The sequence below is a fragment of the Meles meles genome, chromosome Y (assembly GCF_922984935.1).
Source record: "Meles meles chromosome Y, mMelMel3.1 paternal haplotype, whole genome shotgun sequence".
Classification (NCBI taxonomy): Eukaryota; Metazoa; Chordata; class Mammalia; order Carnivora; family Mustelidae; genus Meles; species Meles meles.
In genome coordinates this window covers 19,587,797-19,613,060 of record NC_060088.1, presented here as the reverse complement: position 1 = coordinate 19,613,060, position 25,264 = coordinate 19,587,797, and positions in this window count along the sequence as shown.

The following is a 25,264-nucleotide window of genomic DNA, read 5'->3' as shown; positions in this document are numbered from 1 at the left end:
AGTCCTCTCATGGAACAAAACAGTGTTTTCTGGAGTGTATATCTTCCAAGCCTGCTGATGTAATATCCACAGGCCTCAAGACCCTTTGGTTGCAAGAACTCATTCCATTCAGACCCTCCTTTTCTCTGGCAACAGATATGGGTCAACATTCAACTTGTGGGTTCCCAGTGTGCTCCTCTCTCCTGTGACTTTGACTTTGGGCATGGCTCCCTACCTCTGAAGCACAAACTATTTACATCTCCACTAAGCCATGACAACCAACTTATCCCATTGTCTCTGTGAGTTCTCTCTTTCACTGTCAAGTGTTATTTCAAGGCTTCAGGTCCATTTACCTCACGTTTCCATTTATGTCATCTTCCAGTTATGCTTATGGCTAAAGACAAGCCTGAAGCTCCCAACACTTCTACCATCTCCCTGTCTTCCAAATGCACTTCAGACTCTTACCCAGCCATAAGCAACATGGAATTCATGCCACTTGCCACATGGGGCATATTAAAGAAGAGCACTGGGCTGCGTCATATCTTTCAGTCACTGTAAGACAAATAACACCCAATTTCACTCACACATGGAAGTAAAGAAACATATGAAAAAGCAAGAAACAAGGGACAGACCATGAGACTTTAAGCGGGAAAACAAAATTTGGTCTTTGTTCCAATGCAGGTTAATGAGAATCTGTGTTTCTAAAAGAGGATTAAATGGGACATTCATTGCAGGAAATGTGGCCAAACTGGATGTAACATGTGTTTCCAGTTTTAAGGTGAATTGTGATCCATAAAAGAGCGGTTTCACACCTCTTAAAATATCATTCTAAGCATTATGTGAAACACACACACACACACACACACACACACACACACACACACACACTTAAAAGAGTCCCACAGAAGTTAGGGAGCAAGTGAGGAATAGCACTCATGGAAGCAAACCTCAGAGAAAATACTAAAGAGGAAAAATAACAGATAATCAAAGTCAGATAACGAAAACCTGGAAAAGTTAACACCTTATCTATCAAGAATTAATTAAAGCATTCAGGACTAAACTCTCCTAAACAACGTAACCTAAAAGACCCCTAAACACAAGTATGCCAGCAAATCGAATACCAGAGAGAAAAGGATAAATTCCAAGACACATATCCACTACCAAGACTAGGTCATGAGTCATACACATCTGACGTCTCAGGTAATGATTTAAAAAGTCAATTGAAGCAGTCCTCAAACACCTCCCAACACACAAAAACCTGGTACAAATCAATTTCCTTGTCTACACTTTGAGACATTAAGAAAGGCAATATGCGTTCTTCTCAACTATTCCCAAAATGTAGGAAGAGGGCAGACTCTTATTTACAACGTCTCAAGACCCAAGTCAGATAAGAACCTTATAGGATACCAATTGCACACCATTTTAATAAGTAAGATAATAAAACTATAATTCATTTCTCTCCTCTTTCTTCATCTACATGTGGAACGGCCTGTTTTTCTTTCTTTAAATATTTTTTTTATGTTCGTGAAACCAGTATTTCATCCATCCTAAGTTTTTGAAATAGTGTTCCTTGATTCTTTAGTTGCATATACCACCGTGTGCTCATAACCAGTTCACTCATTCCAGGCATGTCTCATCCTTCTCTAACCCTCAGCTTGGTTGCCAGAGTCCTGTGTCTCTCCTGGTTTGACTCTATTTCTGATTTGTCACCTTCCCTTTTCCCTTGCTTCTACAAATGTCCATGGTATTACATTTGTGCCACATATGAGAAAAGCCATATGATATTTCCCATTGCCTGTTTCCTTTTTTTTTTTTTTTTTTTTGAGAATAACCCAGTCCTGGTTCATTCATGTCAAGGTGAATATCAGGCTTCATACTCCCTGATGGGAGAGGCATACACTATTGCCTGGATGGACCACACCTGCTTTATACACTAGCCTTTTGAAGGGCATCTCTGTTCCTTCCACAGCTCTGCTAGAGTGAGAATGGCAGGCCATCTATTTAGGCTGTTCCTTTTCCTATGAATAAAGAGAGGTGGTCAACATGGCTCTCCCCATGACCAAGGCATGTAGCATTAACTAATGATGATAGGAGTGCTGCCCACGGCTCTTCCTTCAGGAATAGCCATCATGCAGAATGCACTCTCTTTGAAGCCTTTGCAAAGATGTTTAATGGAAAGTCAGGTAGACAAAGCCCTCATCCCTTAGGACTGTATTTCAGGACACTAGGATATAGGGACATGGACACCACAATGCATCCATGCCCTAGCGCTTTTCCTTGAAACATGACTTTCCTTCCCTTATACCTTACCTTATATTTCAATCTGACCAACACCTAAAGCAGACCATATACCCAGAACACACCTGGAAAAGAAGCTAAGAAAGGACGCTCTCAGCCATAGCATATGAAACCTCCAGGATAGCTAATAACACCCACATGGCCTCCCTGTTAATTGAGATCTCTGGAAATTGCAGAGGAAATAGGAGCAGGTTTCTCTCTCTGGAGAAATGTTGGCATCAAGGATGGTATATGAAATGCCATTTTCTTTTCTCTTTGTACAACAGGGAAGTGTGAAAGAAACAGAAAAGACCACCTGAGTTCATGGTCAGGCTAACAGGGATCTTGTTCAGTCCTTCCCAGGTTTCCAAACTGAAGCCATAGTATGAATAGGTCAAGAGAGATGGCTGCTTCAGTGAAGTCAACTTCTATGATGTCACAAAGATTTGAGGTCCTAGCAACCACTCTTCCCCAAACCACACTTAATCACTACATCTTGCTGGAGAAGTCATGGGTCAGCCAGGAGGATCCAAATCCCTCCCAAACTGCTGGAGCTACCTGGGTATTTCACTGAGACAGTTTGTGACATGAGTCGATGTCACCTTCTCCATGACCGAATTTGTAGTCTTCGGCCATGACTGGCAACACCAGCCCTCTGGACTTCTGTTAAGGGCAAGAATCCACATTTCCATCTTATCCATGAAAGTTCAAGAAAGATACAGGACTACAGCCAAGCCTCTGGTGAGGAACTCCACGCCCTGCGCATGCCCATGGTCCTCCCACCCAATCAGGACACTTCTGATCAGGAAAAGGGCCACCCAACGAAAGCTCAAAGTGAACACCCACAACCATACCAAAGACAAGTCTGGAGTCTTCAACACCAATGACACGAGTTCCTCTAGCATCTCCAGAAACCGTGCAAGAAAGTTTCCCCATCTTCCAAGCTGACCAATCACCCAAGGCAGACCTTACACCCCAGAACCTTTGGCTCTGGATGGACTAATTGTTTTGGATCCCACAGGAACAAGCATGGAGCATGTTGGAAGAGACCCATTGCCCAAGTGAAGCAATCAGAAAGGCTTTCATGTCAGTTTCAGGAAGACAATGTGTATCTACAAAAGGACACATTGAAGAGGAATTAAAGGCCTAAGATCCCTGAGCATTCCCCAGCATGGTACAGCTTCCCTATGTGGAGCTGAATGGAGATATTGCAGCACAAGCCTGCCTTAACCCTCTCATTTTCATTCCCCAAAGGTTTTCTTGGGATAAATAAAGAGTGCCTGTTGCAGAAGATGGGCATGTTCTAATGGAGCTAGGTGAGGAGGAACAATGGGAGAACAACGGGCCATTGCAGCAGGACAGACAGCGGATGCTCCATGTTGGTGGGAAGATGCAGGAAGATGAAAAAGAGAAGAACAAACAAGGGAGCTCAGAACCAAGATCTGGCATTTTAGGATGGTATGAGGTGCTCTGGACCTGGCTGCATTCCATAGGGACATACATCCAAATTCAATAATCCATCCTCTGGTCCCAGTCAATCCTTATCAACTGTTTCTTATTTTTGTTGTTGTTCTTGTTGTTTTTCAATGATGTGCATGCTTGTATTTGACAGAGATAGAAAGAGAGATCATAATCAGGTAGGGAGCTGGAGAGGGAGAAGTGGACTTCCCTCTGAGAAGGGGACCTGAGTTGGGAGATGATTCAATGAGCCTGGGATCAGGAGCTGAGCTGAAGGCCGGCCTGAACTGATGGAGACACCCCTGTACCCACTCTTTGTCTTCTTAACACCTCATTGTTCTAGACAAGGACTGTTGTTCTGTCATTGTTCAGAAATGCAGAGTATACGGATTTTGGCTTGGGCTGGTGTGGCTTGCTCTATAAAACGTGCTGTTATCGCTGACTTAGCTGGTCTCCTTGAAGTCAAGGATTTGGCTTTAGAAACACTTTTCTATTTGTGTGATGAGAATTTGCATATGCAAAAATTGCATATTTGTGTGATGAGAATTCCTCCATTACTAGATTTTGCAATGTGAATGACACTATGTCTTGTGATTATCAGCTTCTGTGGATGGTACTGGTAGACCTGTGTGCCTCGGAGTCTGCATCTCTGTTTCTGCCACCAGAGGAGGGATGTTTTCGACTATGATTTTTCAAGGAAATGTTGGGTCCCACTGACATTCATTGCAGTCATGGATTTCCCCAAGTCCATTTACAGGATCCATCATTCTTCCATCTGTCCTCTGCTTCACTACTCTTTTATCCATACTTGTCTTCCAGGTAACTCATTGTATCATCTGGATCTTCCAGCTTCCTGGACTTTGCATCCAGTCTGCTAACAAATCTTTTCATCAGTGCCTCTTAATTTCATTTTTGTTATACCTTTATCCCTGAGGTCTGAGACTCCCTGATGACTTGTATGTTTTTCTGATGCAGAGTGAGTATCCTGGCTGCTGCTTTATATCCTCATTCGGGCGTGTGACAGGTATAGGTTTCACTTCGATTGTGTGGCCTTGAACATTCCTTATGCTGTTGCTGGCATCAATTGATTCTCCTCATTGCCTTTGTCCTAGATCTCTGTCTTCTTCTCTGTATCAGAAAGTGCATTCTGTTTTCTAAAATAAAGGCAATTTCTTTGGGAAGAAGAGCTCATAGGGTGCCCACGGGCTGGCACTTGAGAGAGTCTCAGGTGTCTGTGACATGCCCTCTGGTGTTGTGTTGTGGAAGACCACTCTCCTGTGGGTTCAACCTCTGCAGAGGCTCTCCTTGCCTTCCATTCAGAGGGTGTGGTGTCTGGGCCAAAGATGGTGAGGTTAAGCTCCGTGGGTCTGGTGTGCCTCTGAAACGTGACTTTCAAACCACTCCACAAAACTTAAGGCTTGTTGAATCTGTGGCCAGGTGAGAGAATGTGGGCAGGGCTTTCTTCTAGTCCTCTGCAGGATTTTCTGTTCTCCTAGGTATAAGCAACGTGGCCTGAAGAAGGCAGTCCCAACTGTGTTCCAGGTTTGGGAATCCGTGATTGCAGGTTGGGCAACTAATGTCCTCACCGTCCTGCCTGTGGCCACTTCTCAGTCCTGATGCTGGCGGCCGTAGAGCCCAAGTATCTTTGCGCTCATCAAGGCATCTCCACCAACACTGTCCATCACGAGTGCACCCAAAGAAATAATAATCTTACCACGTTGTCAACTGATATTGTCTCTGATCATGGTTTCCAGACTGTCTGCAACTGGTTGCTTGTTGGTGTCCTCTCCAGGAGAAAAACAGTGTACACTGGATTCTATGTTGGCAACGCATGCTGATCTGGAATCCGCGGGACTCAAGACGCTTGGGTTGCAAGACTCATGTCCTTCAGACACTCTCCTTTTCTCCGCCAAAAGATATGGGTCAACATTCAAATTGTAGGTTCTAAGTGTGGTCCTCTCCCCTGGGTCTTTGTCTTTGGCCATGGCTCCCTGCTGCCTGAAGCACCAACTGGCCAATTCTCCAATAAGCCCTTTCTACATCCTTCTCCAATGGTGTCTGTGACTTCTCTCTTTCGCTGTGGAGTGTGATTTCTAGGCGTCAGATCCATTTATGCCGTGTTTTCATTAATATGGTCATCTTCTGGTTGTGCTGATGGCTGAAGAGAAGCCTGGAGCTCTCAGAAACTTCTACCATCTCCCTGTCCTCCAGAAGCACTGCGGACTCTTATGGATAGATAAGCAAGAAGGCATTCTTGCTCCTTGTGACATGTGGCAGTAAGGGATAGAGCATGGGGCTCTATCCTATCTGTCAGTCACAGAAAAACAACTACCATACGATTTCACTGACACGTGGATGTAAAGAAACATGTGAAAAAGCAAGAAAAAAGGGACAGGAAATTACAATCTAACCAGGCACAGAAAATTTGGTGTTTGTTCCTGGCAGGCTAGTCAGAATCGGCGTTTCTAAAATTGGATCAAATGGGACATTCAATGCAGGAAATGTGGCCGAACGAGATGTAACGTGAGTTTCCACTGTGTTTGAAGTTGAATTGTGATCCGGAATAGAGCAGCTTCCTATCTCTTAAAATATCATTTTTAGTGTCTTGTGAAAAACACAATCACAAACACACACATTTAAAAGAGTCCCACAGAAGTTAGGGAGCAAATGATGGATAGCACTCAGGGAAGCAAAATTCAGAGAAAATAACATAAAAAACAAAATCTTAGAGACTCAACGTAACAAACCGTCCAAACTGGATAAGTTAACTCCTTACTTATCAAGAATTAATTAATTAATTAAACAACCTTACCTATAAGACCCCTCCACACAAGTATGCCAGCAAATCCAATACCGGAGGGAAAAGGATAAATTCCGAGACACATACGCACTACCATGACAGATCATGAGTCATACATATCTGACTTATCAGGTAATGACTTTTGAAGCATATTTTCAGGCTTTTGAAGCAGTCCTCAAATATCTCACTACATATAGAAAGCCAGGTTCAAATCAATTCCCTGGTCCACAATTCGAGACAATTAAAGGTAATATCGGCTTTTGTCATCTATTCACAAAATGTAGGAAGAGGGAAGAATCTAATTTACAATGTCCAAAGACCCAATTCAGATAAGGACCTTACAGGAAACCAATTGCATAGATTTTTGATCAGTAAGATAGTAAAACTAGAATTCATTTCTCTTCTCTTTCTTTCTTCATCTCCATGTGAAATGGCCTGTTTTGCTTTCTATTCACTATTTTTTCTTACATTTGGCAAGACAGCCTTTCATCCATCCTACGTTTTTTGACAGAGTTTTCCCTGACTCTTAATTGCGTATACCACCAAGTGCTCATCCTCATATAATGCCACACCACCTCCATACCCACTAACCAGCTCACTCTTTATGGCAGGTCTTATCCTCCTGTAACCCTCAGCTTGGTCCCCAAAGTCCTGAGTTTCTCCAGGTGCATCTCCCTGTCTGACTTCTTCTCATTCCATTTTCCCTTACTACTACTCATGTCCATGGCATTCCTCATGGGTCACATATGAGTGAAGCCTTAGCATATTTCCTTTGGTCTGCTTGCATTTTCATTTGGAAATCATCTTCTTTATCATCATCTTCATAATCATCTTTATCCACTAGCCCTTAAAAGTGTATCTCAGCTCCTTCCACAGTTATCCTAGAGTGGGCCTGGCAAGCCATCAATATTGGCCGTTCATTTTCATCTGAATAAAGAGAGTTGCTCCACATGGCTCTCCCCATGACTATGGTATGTAGCATTAACTAATGATGACAAGGAGTGCTGACCAGGGCTCTTTCTTTAGGGGTAGCGATCATGCATAGTTTCACTCTCAATGAAGCCTTTGCAACAGTGTTTAAGGTAATGTCAGGTAGACAGGGCCTTTATCCTTTAGGACTGGTGTTTCAGGACACTAGCAGATAAGGACACAGACAGCACAATGCATCCATACCATGGAAATTTTCCTGGAATGGTGACTTTTCTTCCCTTCTGCCTTCATTCACCTTCCAGGCTGACCAAGCACAAAAGGCAGACCTTACACCCTATAAACCCCAGGGAACAGAGGCAAAGAATGGACCCTCTCGCCCAAGGATATCACACCTTCCAGAGACCTAATGGTAGCCAAGAGGCCTCGCTGTTGATTGAGATCTCTAGAAATTGCAGAGGAAATAGGAACACCTTGCTCTCTCTGGAGAAATGTTGGTCTAAAGAATGGTATACAGAACATCGTTTTCTTTACTCTTTGTATAGAAAGTGGAAGTGGGAAAGAAACAGAAAAGACCACGTGAGTTCATGATCAGGCGAACAGCGCTCTTTCTTGTTCCTTCCAAGGTCTTTCTACTTAAAGCCATAGGACTCATATGTTATGAGAATGGGATTGCTGCTTCTGTGAAGTCAGCTTCTGTGATGACACAAAGCTCTGAGGTCCTATCAACCACTCCTAACCAAAGCATGCCTCATCACTTCACCCAGCTGGAGTAGTTCTATGTCAGCCAGGAGTATCAAAATAACTCCAATCCTCTGGAGCCGCCTGGGGATTTCCCCAAGACAGTTTGTGAAGCAATTTGGAGTCACCTTCTCCATGGCCGAATTTATAGTCTTTGGCCGTGACAGTCACCAACACCCTTCTGGACTCCGGAGAGGGCAAGAATCCACAATTACATCTTACCCATGAAAGGTCAAGAAAGAACACGGAGTATAAGCAGCCTCACATGGGGAACTTCATGCCATACACATGTTCATGGTCATCACACCCTATCAGGATGCTTCTGTCCAGGAAAAGCGCCCCTGCCTTCCAAGGAAAGCTCCATGTTAACACCCGCAACCATACGAATGACATGTCTGGAGTCTTCAAAAGTGAGGACACGAGTTCTTCTTGCATATCCCGAAATCGTGCCATAAATGCCTCCCAATTTTCCCAGCTGACCAAACATTAAAGGCAGAACCTACACCCTAGAAGCCTAGGCCCAGGACGGACTCATTTGTTTGGATCTCACAAGAGTAGGCACGGATCATGTTGGAAGAGAACCAATCCCCATGTGAAGCCATCAGAAAAGGCTTTCGGGCCAATCTCAGGATTACAACGTGAATCTACAAAAGGTCTCTGTCTTCTCTCTATTCGAAACATGCATTCTGTTATCTACCCTGAACATAATTTCTTTAGGAAGGAGAGCTCATGGAGTTCCCAAGGGCTGGCACTTGAGAGAGTCTCAGGAGTGTGTGTCATGCCCTCTGGGGTTGTGTTGTGGCTGTCCACTCTCCTGTGGGCTCGTCCTCTGTAGAGGGTCTCCTTGCCGTCCATTCAGAGTTTTTGGTGTCTGGGCCAAATATGGTGAGGTTAAGCATAGTGGGTCTGGTGTGCCTGTGAAGTGTTATTTTCAACCCACTCCACAAAACTTAATTAAATGCTGAATTCTTGGCGAGGTGAGAGGATGTGGGCAGGGCTTTCTTCTAGTCCCCTGCAGGATTCTGTCTTCTCCTGGGTCTAAACAACGTGTACTGAAGAAGGCAGTCCCAACAGTGTTCCAGGTTTGGGAATCCGTGATTGCAGGTTGGGCAACTAATGTCCTCACCATCCTGCATGTGGCCACTTCTCAGTCTTGATGCTAGCAGCCATAGAGCCCAAGTATCTATGGCGGCCATCGAGGCATCTCCACCAACACTGCCCATCACGAATGCACACAAAGGAATAATAATCTTACCACGGTGTCAACAGGTATATTCTCTGATCATGGTTTCCAGGCTGTGTGCACCTGGTTGCTTGCTGGTATTCTCTCCAGGAGATACAGTGTTCTCTGGCGTCTATTTTTGCAAAGCATGCTGTTCTGGAACCCCGGGCCCCAAATCCTTGGGTTGTAAGAACTCGTGTCCTTCAGATATTCTCCTGTTCTCCACCAACAGCTATGGGTCAACATTCAAATTGTGGGTTCTAAGTGTGCTGTTCTCCCCTGTGCCTTTGTCTTTGGACATGACTCCCTGCTCTCTGAAGCATATTCCGTCCAATTCTCCCATAAGCCTTGTCTACACCCTTCTCCCATGGTGTTTGTGACTTCTTCTCTCTTTGGCTCTGGAGTGTGAATTCTAGGCTTCAGGTCCATTTATGCCATGTCTACATTGATTTGGTTATCTTCTGGTTGTGCTGGTGGCTGAAGACAAGCCTGGAGCTCCCAGACACTTCTACCATCTCCCTGTCCTCCAAATGCACTGCGGACATTATGGAGCCATAAGCAAGAAGGCATTCTTGCTCCTTGTGTCATGTGGCAGAAAAGGAGAGAGTATTAGGCTGTGTCATATCTGTCAGTCACAGAGAGACAAGTACGATAAAAATTCACTCACGCATGGAAGTAAAGAAACATTTGAGAAAGCAGGAAAATAGGACAGGCAATGAGACTCTAACCAGGCAAACAAAATTTGCTGTTTGTTCAGGCAGGCTAGTCAGAATCTGCGTTTCCAAAAGTGGATAAAAGGGGCATTCAATGCAGGAAATATGTCTGAATGGGGTGTAACGTGAGTTTCCAATGTATTGGAAGGTGAATTGTGATCTGGAATAGAGCCGCTTATTATCTCTTAAAATATCATTTTTAACGTTTTGTGAAACACACACACACATGCACACACATAGTTAAAAGAGTCCCACAGAAGTTAGGGAGAAAGTGAGAATAGCACTCATGGAAGCAAAATTCAGAGAAAATACCATAAAAAACAAAATATTAGATAATCAACATAACAAACCGTCCAAATTGGATAAGTTAACTCCTTAATTATCAATAATTAATTAATTAATTAAACATCCTTTACTAAAAGACCCCTACACACAAATCCCCCAGCAAATCCAATACCAGAGAGAAAAGGTTAAATTCCAAGAGACATACGCACTACCATGACAAGATCATGAGTCATACATATCTGACGTCTCAGGTAATCACTTTTGATGCAGCTTTTGTGGCTTTTGAAGCAGTCCTATAACATCTCCCTACACACAGAAATCCAGGTTCAAATCAATTCCCTGGTCCACAATTCGAGACATTTATGGTAATGTCGGCTTTTCTCATCTATGCCCAAAATGTAGGAAGAGGGAAGACTCTAATTTACAATGTCCAAAATCCCAATTCAGATAAGGACCTGATAGGAAACCAATTGCATACAATTTTAAAAATAAGATAATAAAACTAAAATTCATTTTTCTCTTTCTTTCTTCGACTACATGTGAAACGGCCTGTTTTGCTTTCTATTCACTATTTTTTCTTATATTCGGCAAGCCAGCCTTTCATCTATCCCACATTTTTTGACAGTGTTCCCTGATTCTTTAATTGCATATACCACCAAGTGCTCATCCTCATATAATGCCACAACACCTCCATACCCATTAACCAGTTCCCTATGTATGGCATGTGTTTTCCTCCTGTAACCCTCAGCTTGGTCCCCAAAGTACTTAGTCTCTCCTGGTGCCTCTTCCTGTCTGGCTTCTTCTCCTTTGATTTTCCCTTATTACTACTCATGATCATGGTATTCCTCATGGGCCACATATGAGTGAAGCCATAGGACAATTCTCTTGGTTGCATGCATTTTCATTTGGAAATCATCTTCTTTATCATCATCTTCATAATCATCTTTTTTCACTACCCCTTAAAAGTATATCTCGGCTCCTTCCACAGTGATGCTAGAGTGTGCATGGCAGGCCATCAATGTTGGCCATTCATTTTCATCTGAATAAAGAGAGTTGCTCCACATGGCTCTCCCCATGACTCTGGCATGTAGCATTAACTAATGTAGACAAGGAGTGCTGACCAAGGCTCTTTTTTTAGGGGTGGAGATCATGCAGAATTTCACTCTTCATGAAGAGTTTGCACGGTGTTTAAGGTAATGTCAGGTAGACAGGGCCCTTATCCCTTAGGACTGGTGTTTCAGGACACTAGCAGATAAGGACACGGACAGCACAACGCATCCCTGCCATGGCAATTTTCTTGAAATGGTGACTTTCCTTCCCTTCTTCCTTTCTTCACCTTCCAAGCTGACCAAGCACCAAAGGCAGACATTACACTCGAGAAACCATAGGTACAGAAGCTAAGAATTATCCCTCTCACCCAAGGATATTAAAGCTCCCAGAGCCCTAATGGTAGCCAAGAGGGCTCGCTGTTGTTTGAGATCTCTTGAAATTGCAGTGGAAAGAGGAACACCTTGCTCTCTCTGGAGAAATGTTGGTCTAAAGAATGGTATACAGATCATCATTTTCTTTTCTCTTTGTATTGAAATTGGAAGTGGGAAAGAAACAGAAAAGCCCCCCTGAGATCATATCAGGCTAACAGGGCTCTTTCTCGGTCCTTGCCACGTCTTTCTACTTAAAGGCATAGACTCATATATCATGAGAATAGGACTGCTGATTCATTGAAGTCAGCTTCTATGACATTACAACGTTCTGAGGTCCTAGCAACCACTCATCACTAAACCACGCCTCATCACTTCACCTGGCTGGAGTAGTTCTGGGTCAGCAGGAGTATAAAAATCACTCCAGACCACTGGAACCGCCTGGGTATTTCCCCAAGACAGTGTGTGAAGCGAATTGGGTTCCCTTCTCCATGGTCAGATTTGTAGTCTTTGGGCGGGACTGTCACCACCAACCCTCTGAACTCCTGACAAGGGCAAGAATCCACAATTCCATCTTACCCACGTAAGGTCAAAAAGGAGTCAGGACTACAAGCAGCCTCACATGGGGACTTCCACGCCATACACCTGTTCATGGTCCTCGCACCCTATCAGGATGCTTCTGAACAGGAAAAGAGCCCCACGCCCTCTGAGGAAAGCTCAGCGTTAACACCCACAACCATACCAAATACATGTCTGGAGGCTTCAACAGTGAGGACACGAGATCACCTTGCCTCTCCAGAAATCGTGCCATAAATGCCTCCCAATTTTTCCAGCTGACCATACAGTATAGGCAGACCCTTCACCCTAGAAGCTTAGGCCCAAGACGGACTCATCTGTTTGGAGATCACAGGAGCAAGCACGGAGCATGTTGGAAGAGAATCAATCCCCATTTGAAGCCATCTGACAAGGCTTTCAGGCCACTTTCAGGAATACAATGTGAATCTACAAAAGGTCCATATCTTCTCTGTATTAGAAACGTGCATTCTGTTATCTACCCTGAAGATAATTTCTTTAGGAAGAAGAGATCATGGAGTGCCCAAGGGCTGTTCCTTGAGAGAGTCTCAGGTGTGTGTGACATGCCCTCTGGGGTTGTGTTGTGGCTGTCCACTCTCCTGTGGGCTCCTCCTCTGCCGAAAATCTCCTTCCATTCATTCAGAGTGTTTGGTGTCTGGGCCAAATATGGTGAGGTTAAGCTTCGTGGGTCTGGTGTGCCTGTGAAACGTGACCTTCAACCCACTCCACAAAATTTAAGGCCTGCTGAATTCTGTGGCCAGATGAGAGGCTGTGGGCAGGGCTTTATTCAAGTCCCCTGCAGGATTTTCTTTTCTCCTGGGACTAAGCAACGTGGCGTGAAGAAGGCAGCCCCAACAGTGTTCCAGGTTTGGGAATCCCTGATTGCAGGTTGGGCAACTAATGTCCTCACCATCCTGCCTGTGGCCACTTCTCAGTCTTGATGCTGTAGGTCGTAGAGCCCAAGTATCTTTGGCACCCATCGAGGCATTTCCACCAACACTGCCCATCACGACTGCACACAAAGAAATAATAATCTTACCATGGTGTCACCAGGTATGTCTCTGGTCATGGTTTCCAGGCTGTCTGCACCCGGTTGCTTGCTGGTGTCCTCTCCAGGAGATACACAGTGTTCTCTGGAGTATATGTCTGCAAAGCATGCTGACATGGAATTACCGGGCCTCAAGACCCTTTGGTTACAAGATCTCATGTCATTCAGACATTCCCCTGTTCTCCACCAACAGCTATGGCTTAACATTCAAATTGTGGGTTCTAAGTGTGCTCCTCTCCACTGGGCCTTTGTCTTTGGCCATAGCTCCCTGCCCTCTGAAGCACCAAACGTCCAATTCTCCCACAAGCCCTGTCTACACCCTTCTCCCATGGTCTCTGTGACTTCTTCTCTCTTTGGCTGTGGAGTGTGATTTCTAGGCTTCTATTAGATTTATGCCATATTTCCATTGATGTGGTCATCTTCTGGTGTGCTGATGGCTGAAGACAGGCCTCGAGCTCCCAGACACTTCTACCCTCTCCCTGTCTTCCAAATGCACTGGGGACTCTTATGGAGCCATAAGCAAGAAGGCATTCTTGCTCCTGGTGACATGTGGCAGAAAGGGAGAGAGCAATGAGCTGTGTCATATCTGTCAGTCACAGAAAGACAACTACCAAATGAGTTCACTCACTCGTGCAAGTAAATAATCATGTGAAAAAGCAAGAAAAAGGGACAGGCAATTAGACTCTAACCAGGCACACAAAATTTGGTGTTTCTTTCAGGCAGTCTAGTCAGAATCAGCCTTTCTAAAAGTGGATCAAATGGGACATTCAATGCAGGAAATGTGGCGGAACGGGATGTAACGTAAGTTTCCAATGTGTTTGAAGGTGAATTGTGATCTGGAATAGAGCAGCTTCATATCTCTTAAAATACCATTTTTAGCATTTTGTGAAACACACACACACACACACACACACACACACACACACTCACTTACTCTTAAAAGAGTCCCACAGAAGAAGGGAGCAAGTGAGGAATAGCACTTATGGAAGTAAAATTCAGAGAAAATACCATAAAAAAATAAAAGCTTAGAGAATCAAAATAACAAATCATCCAAATTGGATAAGATAACTCCTTACCTATCAGGATTAATTACTTAATTAATTGATGGATTGATTAATTAAACAACCTTACATAAAAGACCCCTCCACACAAGTATGCCAGCAAATCCAATACCGGAGAGAAAAGGATAAATTCCAAGACACATACGCACTACCATGAAAAGATCATGAGTCATACATATCTGACGTTTCTGGTAATGAATTTTGAAGCAGGTTTTGAGGCTTTGGAACAGTTCTCAAACATCTACAAACACAGAGAAAGCCAGGTTCAAATCAATTCTTTGGTCCCCAGTTCGAGACATTTAATGGTAATGTCAGCTTTTCTCATATATTCCCAAAATGTAGGAAGAGAGAAGACTCTAATTTAAAATGTCCAAAGACCCAATTCAGATAAGGACCTTATAGGTAACCAATGGCATACAATTTTAATCAGTAAGATAATAAAACTAGAATTCATTTCTCTTCTCTTTCTTTCTTCATCTCCATGTAAAACGGCCTGATTTGCTTTATATTCACTATTTTTTCTTATATAGGGCAAGCCAGCCTTTCATCCATCCTACGTTTTTTGACATAGTGTTCCCTGGTTCTTTAGTTGTATATACCACAAAGTGCTCATCCTCATATAATGCAACACCACATCCATACACATTAACCAGTTCCCTCTTTATGGCAGGTCTTATGCTCCTGTAACCCTCAGCTTGGTCCCCAAAGTCCTGTCTCTCCAGGTGCAACTCACTGTCTGACTGCTTCTCCTTCCATTTTCCCTTACTATTACTCATGGCCATGGTATTCCTCATGGGCCACCTATGAAAGTAGCCACTGGATATTTCCCTTGGTCGGCTTCCATTTTCATTTGGAAAACATCATCTTTATCATCATCTTCATAATTATCTTTATCCACTAGCCGTTATAAGGGAATCTCAGCTCATTCCACAGTGATGCTAGAGTGGGAATGGCAGGCCATCGATGTTGGCTGTTAATTTTCAGTTGAATAAAGAGAGTTGATCAACATGGTTCTTCCCATGACTATGGCTTGTAGCATTAACTAATGATAACAAGGATTGCTGACCAGGGCTCTTTCTTTAGGGGTAGCGATAATTCAGAGTTTCACTCTCCAAGAAGCCTTTGCAATGTTTTATAAGGTAAAGTCAGGTAGACAGAGCCTTCATTCCTTAGGACTGGTGTTTCAGGACACTAGCAGATAAGGACACGGACAGCACAACGCATCCCTGCCCTGGCAATTTTCCTGGAATTGTGACTTTCCTTCCCTTCTTCCTTCCCTTGCCTTCCAAGCTGACCAGGCTTCAAAGGCAGACCTTACACCTGAGAAACCACAGGGAACAGAAGGTAAGAATGGACCCTCTCACCCAAGGATATCAAACCTCCCAGAGACCTAATGGTAGCTAAGAGGCCTCTCTGTTGATTGAGATGTCTAGAAATTGCAGTGGAAATAGGAACACCTTGCTCTCTCTGGAGAAATGTTGGTCTAAATAATGGTATAGAGAACATCATTTTCTTTTCTCTTTGTATAGAATGTGGAAGTGGGAAAGAAACAGAAAAGACCACCTGAGTTCATGATCAGGCTTACAAGGCTCTTTCTTGTTCCTTCCCAGGTCTTTCAACATAAAGCCATAGGACTCATATGTCATGAGAATGGGATTGCTGCTTCAGTGAAGTCAGCTTCTGCGACGTCACAAAGCTCTGAGGTCCTAGAAACCACTCCTCACCAAACAGCGTCTCATCACTTCACCTGGCTGGAGTCGTTCTGGGTCAGCCAAGAGTATCAAAATCACTCCAAATCGCTGGAGCCACCTGGTTATTTCCCCAAGAGTGTTAGTGAAGTGATTTGGGGTCACCTTCTCCATTGCCGGATTTGTAGTCTTTGTCCGTGAATGTCACCACCACACCTCTGGACTCCTGAGAAGGGCAAGAATCCACAATTCCATCTTACTGACCTAAGGTCAAGAAAGAGTCAGGAGTACAAGCAGCCTCGCACAGGGAACTCCACACAAGATACTGGGCTATACGACTGCGAGCATCAAGACTGAGAAGTGGCCAAAGGGAGGACAGTGAGGATATTAGCTGCCCAACCTGTAATCATAGATTTCCAATAATGGAAAACCCTTTTAACAGCCTTCTTCAGGCCACATTGCCTAGTCCCAGGAAACAGAAAATCCTGCAGCGGACTAGAAGTAAGCCCTGCTCAATCCTCTCACATGGCCACAGAATTCAGTAGGCCTTAGGCTTTGTGTAGTGGGTTGAAAGTCAGTTTCACAGGGACAACAGACCCACGAAGCTTAACCTCACCATATTTGCCCCAGACACCAAACACGCTGAATGGAAGGCAAGGAGAGCCTCTTCAGGGGACGAGCCCACAGGAGAGTGGACAGCCAAAACACAACCCTAGATGGCATGTCACACACACCTGAGACTATCTCAAGTGCCAGCCCTTGGGTACTTCCTGAACTCTTCTTCCTAAAGGATTTATCTTCAGGGTAGATAACAGAATGCACATTTCGAATACCGGAAGACAGAGACCTTTTGTAGATTCACGTTGTATTCCTGAAGTTGGTCCAAAAGCCTTTCCAGATGGCTTCACGTGGGGATTGGTTCTCTTCCAAGATGCTCCGAGCTTGCTACTGTGAGCTCCCAACAGATGAGTCCGTCATGGCCTAAACTTCTAGGGTGTAGGGTCTGACTTTAATGTTTGGTCAGCTGGGAAAATTGGGAGGCATTTATGGCACGATGTCTGAGATGCAAGAAGAACTAGTGTCCTCACTGTTGAAGACTCCAGACATGTCTTTGGTATGGTTGCGGGTGTTAACTCTGAGCTTTCCTCAGAGGGCAGGGGGCGCTTTTCCTGATCAGAAGTGTCCTGAGAGGGTGTGAGGTCCATGAACATGTCTATGGCGTGGAGTTCCCCGTGTGAGGCTGCTTGTACTCCTGACTCTTTCTTGACCTTACGTGGGTAAGATGGAATTGTGGATTCTTGCCCTTCTCAGGAGTCCAGAAGGGTGGTAGTGATAACCACGGCCAAAGACTACAAATTCGACCATGGCGAAGTTGACCCCAAAACGCTTCACACACTGTCTTGGGGAAATACCCAGGTGGCTCCAACTGTTTGGAGCTCCTGGCTGACCCAGAACTACTCCAGCCAGGTGAAGGGATGAGGCGTGGTTTGGTGAGGAGTGGTTGCTAGGACCTCAGAGCTTTGTGACGTCACTGAAGCTGACTTCACTGGAGCAGCAATCCCATTCTCATGACATATGAGTCCTATGGCTTTAAGTAGAAAGACCTGGGAAGGAACAAGAAAGAGCCCTGTTAGCCTGATCATGAACTCAGGTGGTCTTTTCTGTTTCTTCCTCACTTCCACATTCTATACAAAGAGAAAAGAAAATGATGTTCTCTATACCATTCTTTAGACCGACATTTCTCCAAAGAGAGCAAGGTGTTCCTATTTCCACTTCAATTTCTAGAGATCTCAAACAACAGCGAGGCCTCTTGGCTGCCATTAAGTCTCTGGGAAGTTTGATATCCTTGAGTGAGAGGCTCCTATCACAGCTTCTGTTCCCTATCGTTTCTCGGGTATAAGTTCTGCCTTTGGTGCTTGGTCAGCTTGGAAGTTGAGGGAGGGCATGGATGCGTTATGCTTTCCGTGTCCTTATCTGCTAGTGTCCTGAAACACCAGTCCTAAGGGATGAAGGCTCTCTCTACCTGACTTTACCTTAAAAAATTTTGCAAAGTCTTCTTGGTGAGTGAAACTCAGCATGATCGCTACCCCTAAAGAGGAGCCCTGGTCAGCACTCCTTGTCATCATTAGTTAATGCTACATGCCATACTCATGGGGAGAGCCATGTTTATCAACTTTTATTCAGATGAAAATGAACTGATAACATCGATGGCTTGCCATGCCCACTCTAGCATAACTGTGGAAGGAGACGAGATACCCTTTTAAGGGCTAGTGGATAAAGATAATTATGAAGATGAAGATTAAAAAGGTGATTTTCAAATGAAAATGAAAGCTGACCAAGGGAAATATCCTATGGCTTTAGTCTTAAGTGGCCCATGAGGAATACCATGGACATGAGTAATAGTAAGGGAAAACGGAAGGAGAAGAAGTGAGACAGGGAGACGCACCAGGAGAGACTGAGTAATTTGAGGACCAAGGTGAGGGTTACAGGAGGATAAGACCTGCCATAAAGAGGGAATTGTTTATTGGGTATGGAGGTGGTGTTGCATTATATGAGGATGAGCACTTGTTGGTACATGCAATTAAAGAATCATATAAAACTATATCAAAAAACGTAGGTTGGATGTAACGCTGGTTTGCCGAATATTAGAAAAAATAATGAATAGAAAACAAACAGGCCGTTTCACAAGGAGATGAAGAAAGAAAGAGAAGAGAAATAAATTCTAGTTTTATTATCTTACTGATTAAAATTGTATGCAATTGGTTTCCTATAAGGTCTTTATGTGAATTGGGTCTTTGGACCTTGTATATTAGAGACTCCCCTCGTCCAATATTTTGGGAATAGATGAGTCAAGCCGACATTACCATTAAATGTCTCGAATCGTGGATCAGGGAATTGATTTGAACCTGGCTTCCTTTGTGTTGGGAGATGTTTGAGGACTGCTTCAAAATCCTCAAAAGCTGCTTCAAAAGGCATTACCTGAGAGATCAGATATGTATGACTCATGATCTTGTCATGGTAGTGCATATGTGTCTTGGAATTTATCCTTTTCTCTCGGGGATTGGATATGCAGTCAGAGTTGTGTGTTGGAGTTGTGTGTCTTTTAGGGAAGGTAGTTTAATTAATTAATTAATTAATTAATTAATTAATTAAATTAATTAATTCTTGATAGGTAAGGAGTTAACTTATCCAATTTCGACGGTTTCTTACTTTGATTCTCTAAGCTTTTGTTTTTTATGCTATTTTCTCTGAATTTTGCTTCCATGAGTGCTATTCCTCACTTGCTCCCTAACTTCTGTGGGACTCTCTTAAGAGTGTGTGTGTGTGTGTGTGTGTGTGTGTGTGTGTGTGAGTGCGTGTGTGTGTGTTTCACAAAACCCTAAAAATGATATTTTAAAAGATATGAATCTGCTCTATTCCAGATCAGAATTCACCTTCAAACACATTGGAATCTCACATTACATCTCGTTCGGCCACATTTCCTGCATTGATTCTCCATTTGATCCACTTTTAGAAACGCAGATTCTGACTAGCCTGCCTGGAAGAAACACCAAATTTTGTGTGCCTGGTTAGAGTCTAATTTCCTGTCCCTTTTCTTGCTTTTTCACATGTCTCTTTACTTCCACGAGTGACTTGTCTTTCTGTGGATTTGTCTTTCTGTGACTGACAGTTATGACACAGCTCAATGCACTCTACCTTAATGCCACATGTCACAAGGAGCAAAAATGTTTTCATGCTTATGGATCCATAAGAGTCCACAGTGCATTTGGAGGACAGGGAGATGGAAGAAGTGCCTGGGAGCTCCAGGCCTGTATTCAGCCATCAGCACAACCAGAAGATGACTACATCAATGTAAACAAGGCATAAATGGACCTGAAATCTACAAATCACACTGCACAAGGAAAGAGGGAAGAAGTCACAGAGAACATGGGAGAAGGGTGTAGACAGAGCTTATGGGAGAATTGGACGGTTCGTTCTTTAGAAGGCAGGGAGCCATGTCCAAAGGCAAAAGCCCAGGGGAGAGTAGCACACTTAGAACCCACATTTGAATGCTGAAGCACAGATTTGCATGCATTCGTGATGGGCAGTGTTGGTGGAGATGCCTCAATGGGCACCAAAGATACTTGGGCCCTACGACCGCCAGCATCCAGACTGAGAAGTGGCCACAGGCAGGATGGTGAAGACATTAGCTCTTCAACCTGCAATCACGGATTCCCAAACCTGGAACACTGTTGAGACTGCCTTCTTCAGCCACATTGCTTAGTCCAACGAGAACACAGAATCGTGCAGCGGACTAGAAGAAAGCCCTGCTCAATCCTCACACATGGCCACAGAATTCATTAGGCCTTAGGTTTTGTGGAGTTGGTTGAAAGTCAGTTTTCACAGGCACACCATGGCCACGAAGCTTAACCTCACCATATTTGGCCCAGACACCAAACACTCTGAATGGAAGGCAATGAGAGCCTCTGCAGAGGATGAGACAACAGGAGAGAGGACAGCCACAACACAACCACAGATGGCATGTCACACACACCTGAGGCTCTCTCAAGTGCCAGCCCTTGGGCACTCCATGAGTTCTTCTTCCTAAAGAAATTATCTTCAGGTTAGATAACAGAATGTGCGTTTAGAATACAGAGAAGACAGAGTCCTTTTGTAGATTCACGTTGTATTCCCGAAAATGGTCCAAAAGCCTTTTCCAATGGCTTCACGTGGGGATTGGTTCTCTTCCAACATGCTCCATGCTTGCTCCTGTGAGCTCCCAACAGATGAGTCTGTCCTGGGCCTAAGACCAGGTGTTAACTCTGATGTTTCTTCCGAGGGTTGGGACGCTTTTCCTGGTCAGAGCATCCTGATAGGGTGTGAGGACCATGAACATGTGTATGGCGTGGAGTTCCCCATGTGAGGCTGCTTGTACTCCTGACCCTTTCTTGACCTTATGTGGGTAAGATGTAATTGTGGATTTTTGCCCTTCTCAGGAATCCAGAATGGTGGTGGTGACAGTCCCGGCCAAAGACTATAAATTTGGCCATGGAGAAGGTGACACCAAATCGCTTCATAAACTGTCTTGGTGAAATACCCAGGCGGCTCCAGAGGTTTGGAGAAATTTTGAAACTCCTGGCTGACCCAGACATACTCCAGCCAGGTGAAGTGATGAGGCGCTGTTTGGTGAGGAGTGGTTTCTAGGACCTCAGAGCTTTGTGACGTCACAGAAGCTGACTTCACTGAAGCAGCAATCCCATTCTCATGTCATAAGAGTCCTATGGCTTTAAGAAGAAACACTTGGGAAGGAACAAGAAAGAGCCCTGTTAGCATGATCATGAATTCAGGTGGTCTTTTCTGTTCCTTTCCCACTTCCACTTTCTATACAAAGAGAACAGAAAATGATGTTCTGTATACCATTCTTTAAACCAACATTTCTCCAGAGAGAGCAAGTTGTTCCTATTTCCACTGCAATTTCTAGAGAACTCAATCCACAGCAAGGACTCTTGGCTCTCTGGGAGGTTTGATATCCTTGGGTGAGAGGGTCCATTCTTAGCTTCTGTTCCCTATGGTTTCTCAGGTGTAAGGTCTGCCTTTGGTGCTTGGTCAGCTTGGAAGGTGAGGGAACGAAGAAGGGAAGGAAAGTCACAATTCCAGGAAAATTGCCAGGGCAGGGATGCGTTGTGCTGTCCATGTCCTTATCTGCTAGTGTCCTGGAACAATATTCTCAAGGCATGAAGGCTCTGTCTACCTGACATTACCTTAAAGACCGTTGCAAAGTCTTCATGGAGAGTGAAACTTTGCTTGAAGCTATCCCTAAAGAAAGAGCCCTGCTCAGCACTCCTTGTCATCATTAGTTAATATTACATGCCACAGTGATGGGGAGAGCCATGTTGAGCAACTTTTTTATTCAGATGAAAATGAACCGTCAACATTGATGGCCTGCCATGCCCACTCTAACATCACTGTGGAAGGAGCCTAGATACACTTTTAAGGGCTAGTGGATAAAGATGATTATGAAGATGATGATAAAGAAGACGATTTCCAAATGAAAATGCAAGCAGACCAAGGGAAATATCCTATGGCTTCACTCATATGTGGCCCTTGAGGAATACCATGGACATGAGTAGTAGGGAAAACGGAAGGAGAAGAAGTCAGGCAGGGAGATGCATCAGTAGAGACTCAGTACTTTGGGGACCAAGGTGAGGGTTACAGGAGAATAAGACATGCCATAAAGAGGGAACTGGTTAATGTGTATGGAGGTGGTGTGGCATTATATGAGGATGAGCACTTGGTGGTATATGCAATTAAAGAATCAGAGAACACTATGTCAAAAAAGGTAGGATGGTTGAAAGGCTGGCTTGCTGAATATAAGATAATATAGTGAATAGTAAGGCAAACAGGTCGTTTTATGTCGAGATGAAGAAAGAAAGGTAAGAGAAATGAATTCTATTTTTATTATCTTTCTGATTGAAATTGTATGCAATTGCTTTCCTATAAGGTCCTTATGTGTATTGGGTCTTTAGACATTTTAAATTAGAGTCTTCCCTCTTCCTACATTTTGGAAATAGATGAGCAAAGCCTACATTACCATTAAATATCTCAAATTTTGGACCAGGGAATTGATTTGAACCTGCTTTCTGTGTGTTGGGAGATGTTTGAGGACTGCTTCAAAAGCCTCAAAAGCTGCTTGAAAAGTCATTACCTGACACGTCAGATATGTATGACACATGATCTTGACATGGTAGTTCGTATGTGTCCTGGAATTTATCCTTTCCTCTCTGGTAGTGGATTTGCTGGCAGACAACTATGTAGGGGTCTTTTAGGTAAGGTTGTTTAATTAATTAATTAATTAATTCTTGATAGGTAAGAAGTTAACTTATCCAGTTTTAATGGTTTGTTACTTTGATTCCCTAATCTTTTGTTTTTTATGGTATTTTCTCTGAATTTTGCTTCCATGAGTGCTATTCCTCACTTGCTCCGTAACGTTTGTGTGACACTTTTAAGAGTGTTGTGTGTGTCTGTGTGTGTGTGTGTGTTTCACAAAACGCTAAAAAATGATATTTTAAGTTATATGAAGCTGCTCTATTCCAGATCACAATTTACATTCAAACACAGTAGAAACTCACGTTACAACCAGTTCAGCTATATTTCCTGCATTGAATGTCCCATTTGATCCACTTTTGGAAAGGCAGATTCTGAATAGTCTTCCTGGAACAAACACCAAATTTTGTGTGCCTGGTTAGAGTCTAATTGCCTGTCCCTTTTTCTTGCTTTTTTAACTGTTTCTTTACTTCCATGAGTGAGTGAAATCGTATGGCAGTTGTCTTTCTGTGACTAACACATATGACACAGACCAATGCTCTCTCTCTTTCTGTCACATGTCACAAGGATCAAGAATGCCTTCTTGCTTATGGATCCATAAGAGTCCGCAGTGCCTTTGGAGGACAGGGAGATGGTAGAAGTATCTGGGAGCTCCAGGTTTGTCTTCAGCTCTCAGCAAAACGAGAAGATGACCACATCAATGTAATCATGGTATAAATGGACCTGAAGGCTAGAAATCACACTCCACAGCGGAAGTGAGAAGAAGTCACAGAGATCATGGGATAAGGGTGTAGACAGGGCTTATTGAAGAATTGGACGGTTTGTGCTTCAGAGGGCAGGGAACCATCACCTGAGACAAAAGCGCAAGGGAGAGGAGCACACTTAGTAAAAGGTACTTAGTAAAAAGCACACTTAGAACCCACAATTTGAATGTTGGACCACAGCTGTTTACGGACAAAAGGAGAGTGTCTGAAGGACACGATTTCTTGCAACCCAAGCGTCTTGAGGCACGGGGATTCCAGGTCATCATGCTTTGCAGACATAGATGCCAGAGAACACTGTATATCTCCTGGAGAAGTCAACAGCAAGCAACCGGTTGCAGACAGCCTGGAAACCATGTTCAGAGACAATACCTGTTGACACCATATTAAGATTATTATTTCTTTGTGTGCATTCGTGATGGGCAGTGTTGGTGGAGATGCCTCGATGAGCGCCATAGATACTTGGGTTCTACGACTGGCAGGATCAAGACCGAGAAGTGGCCACAGGCTGGACAGTGAGGACATTAGCTGCCCAACGTGCAATCACAGATTCCCAAACCTGGAACACTGTTCGGACTGCTTTCCTCAGGCCAAGATGCTTACTCCCAGGAGAACAGAAAATCCTGCAGGCTACTAGAAGAAAGCCTTGCCCACATCCTATCACCAGGCCAGGGAATTCAGCAGGCCTTAAGTTTTGGGGAGTGGGTTCAAAGACCCATTTCACAGGCAGACCATACTTGGCCCAGACACCAAACATTCTGAATGGAAGGCAAAGAGAGCCTCAGCAGAGGACGAGCCCACAGGAGAGTGGACAGTCACAACACAACCTCAGAGGGCATGTCCCACACACCTGAGACTCTCTCAAGTGCCAGCCCTTGGGCACTCCATGAGCTCTTCTTCCCAAAGAAAGGTATGTAGGTTATGTACCTTCTGTTGTCAGACTGAATCTGTTATCTGATCTCTACATTCTGTTATCAGGGTAGATAACAGAATGCACGATTTGAATACCGAGAAGACAGAGACCTTTTGTAGATTGACATTGTATTCCTGAAACTGGCCCAAAAGCCTTTTCTGATGGCTTCACATGGGGATTGGTTCTCTTCCAACATGCTCCGTGCTTGCTCTTGTGAGCTCCAAAGAGATGATTCCGTCCTGGGCCTAAGCTTCTAGGGGGTAGGGTCTGCCTTTAATATTCAGTCAGCTGGGAAATTTGGGAGGCCTTATGGCACGATTTCTGGTGATGCAAGAACTCGTGTCCTCACTGTTGAAGACTCCAGACATGTCTTTGGTATGGTTGCGGGTGTTAACTCAGAGCTTTCCTCGGAGAGCGAGGGCGCTTTTCCTGGTCAGAAGCATCCTGATAGGGTGTGAGGACAATGAACATGCGTATGGCATGGAGTTTCACGTGTGAGGCTGCTTGTACTCCTGACTCTTTCTTGACCTTAGGTCAGATAGATGGAATTGTGGATTCTTGCCCATCTCAGGAGTCCAGAGGTGTGGTGGGACAGT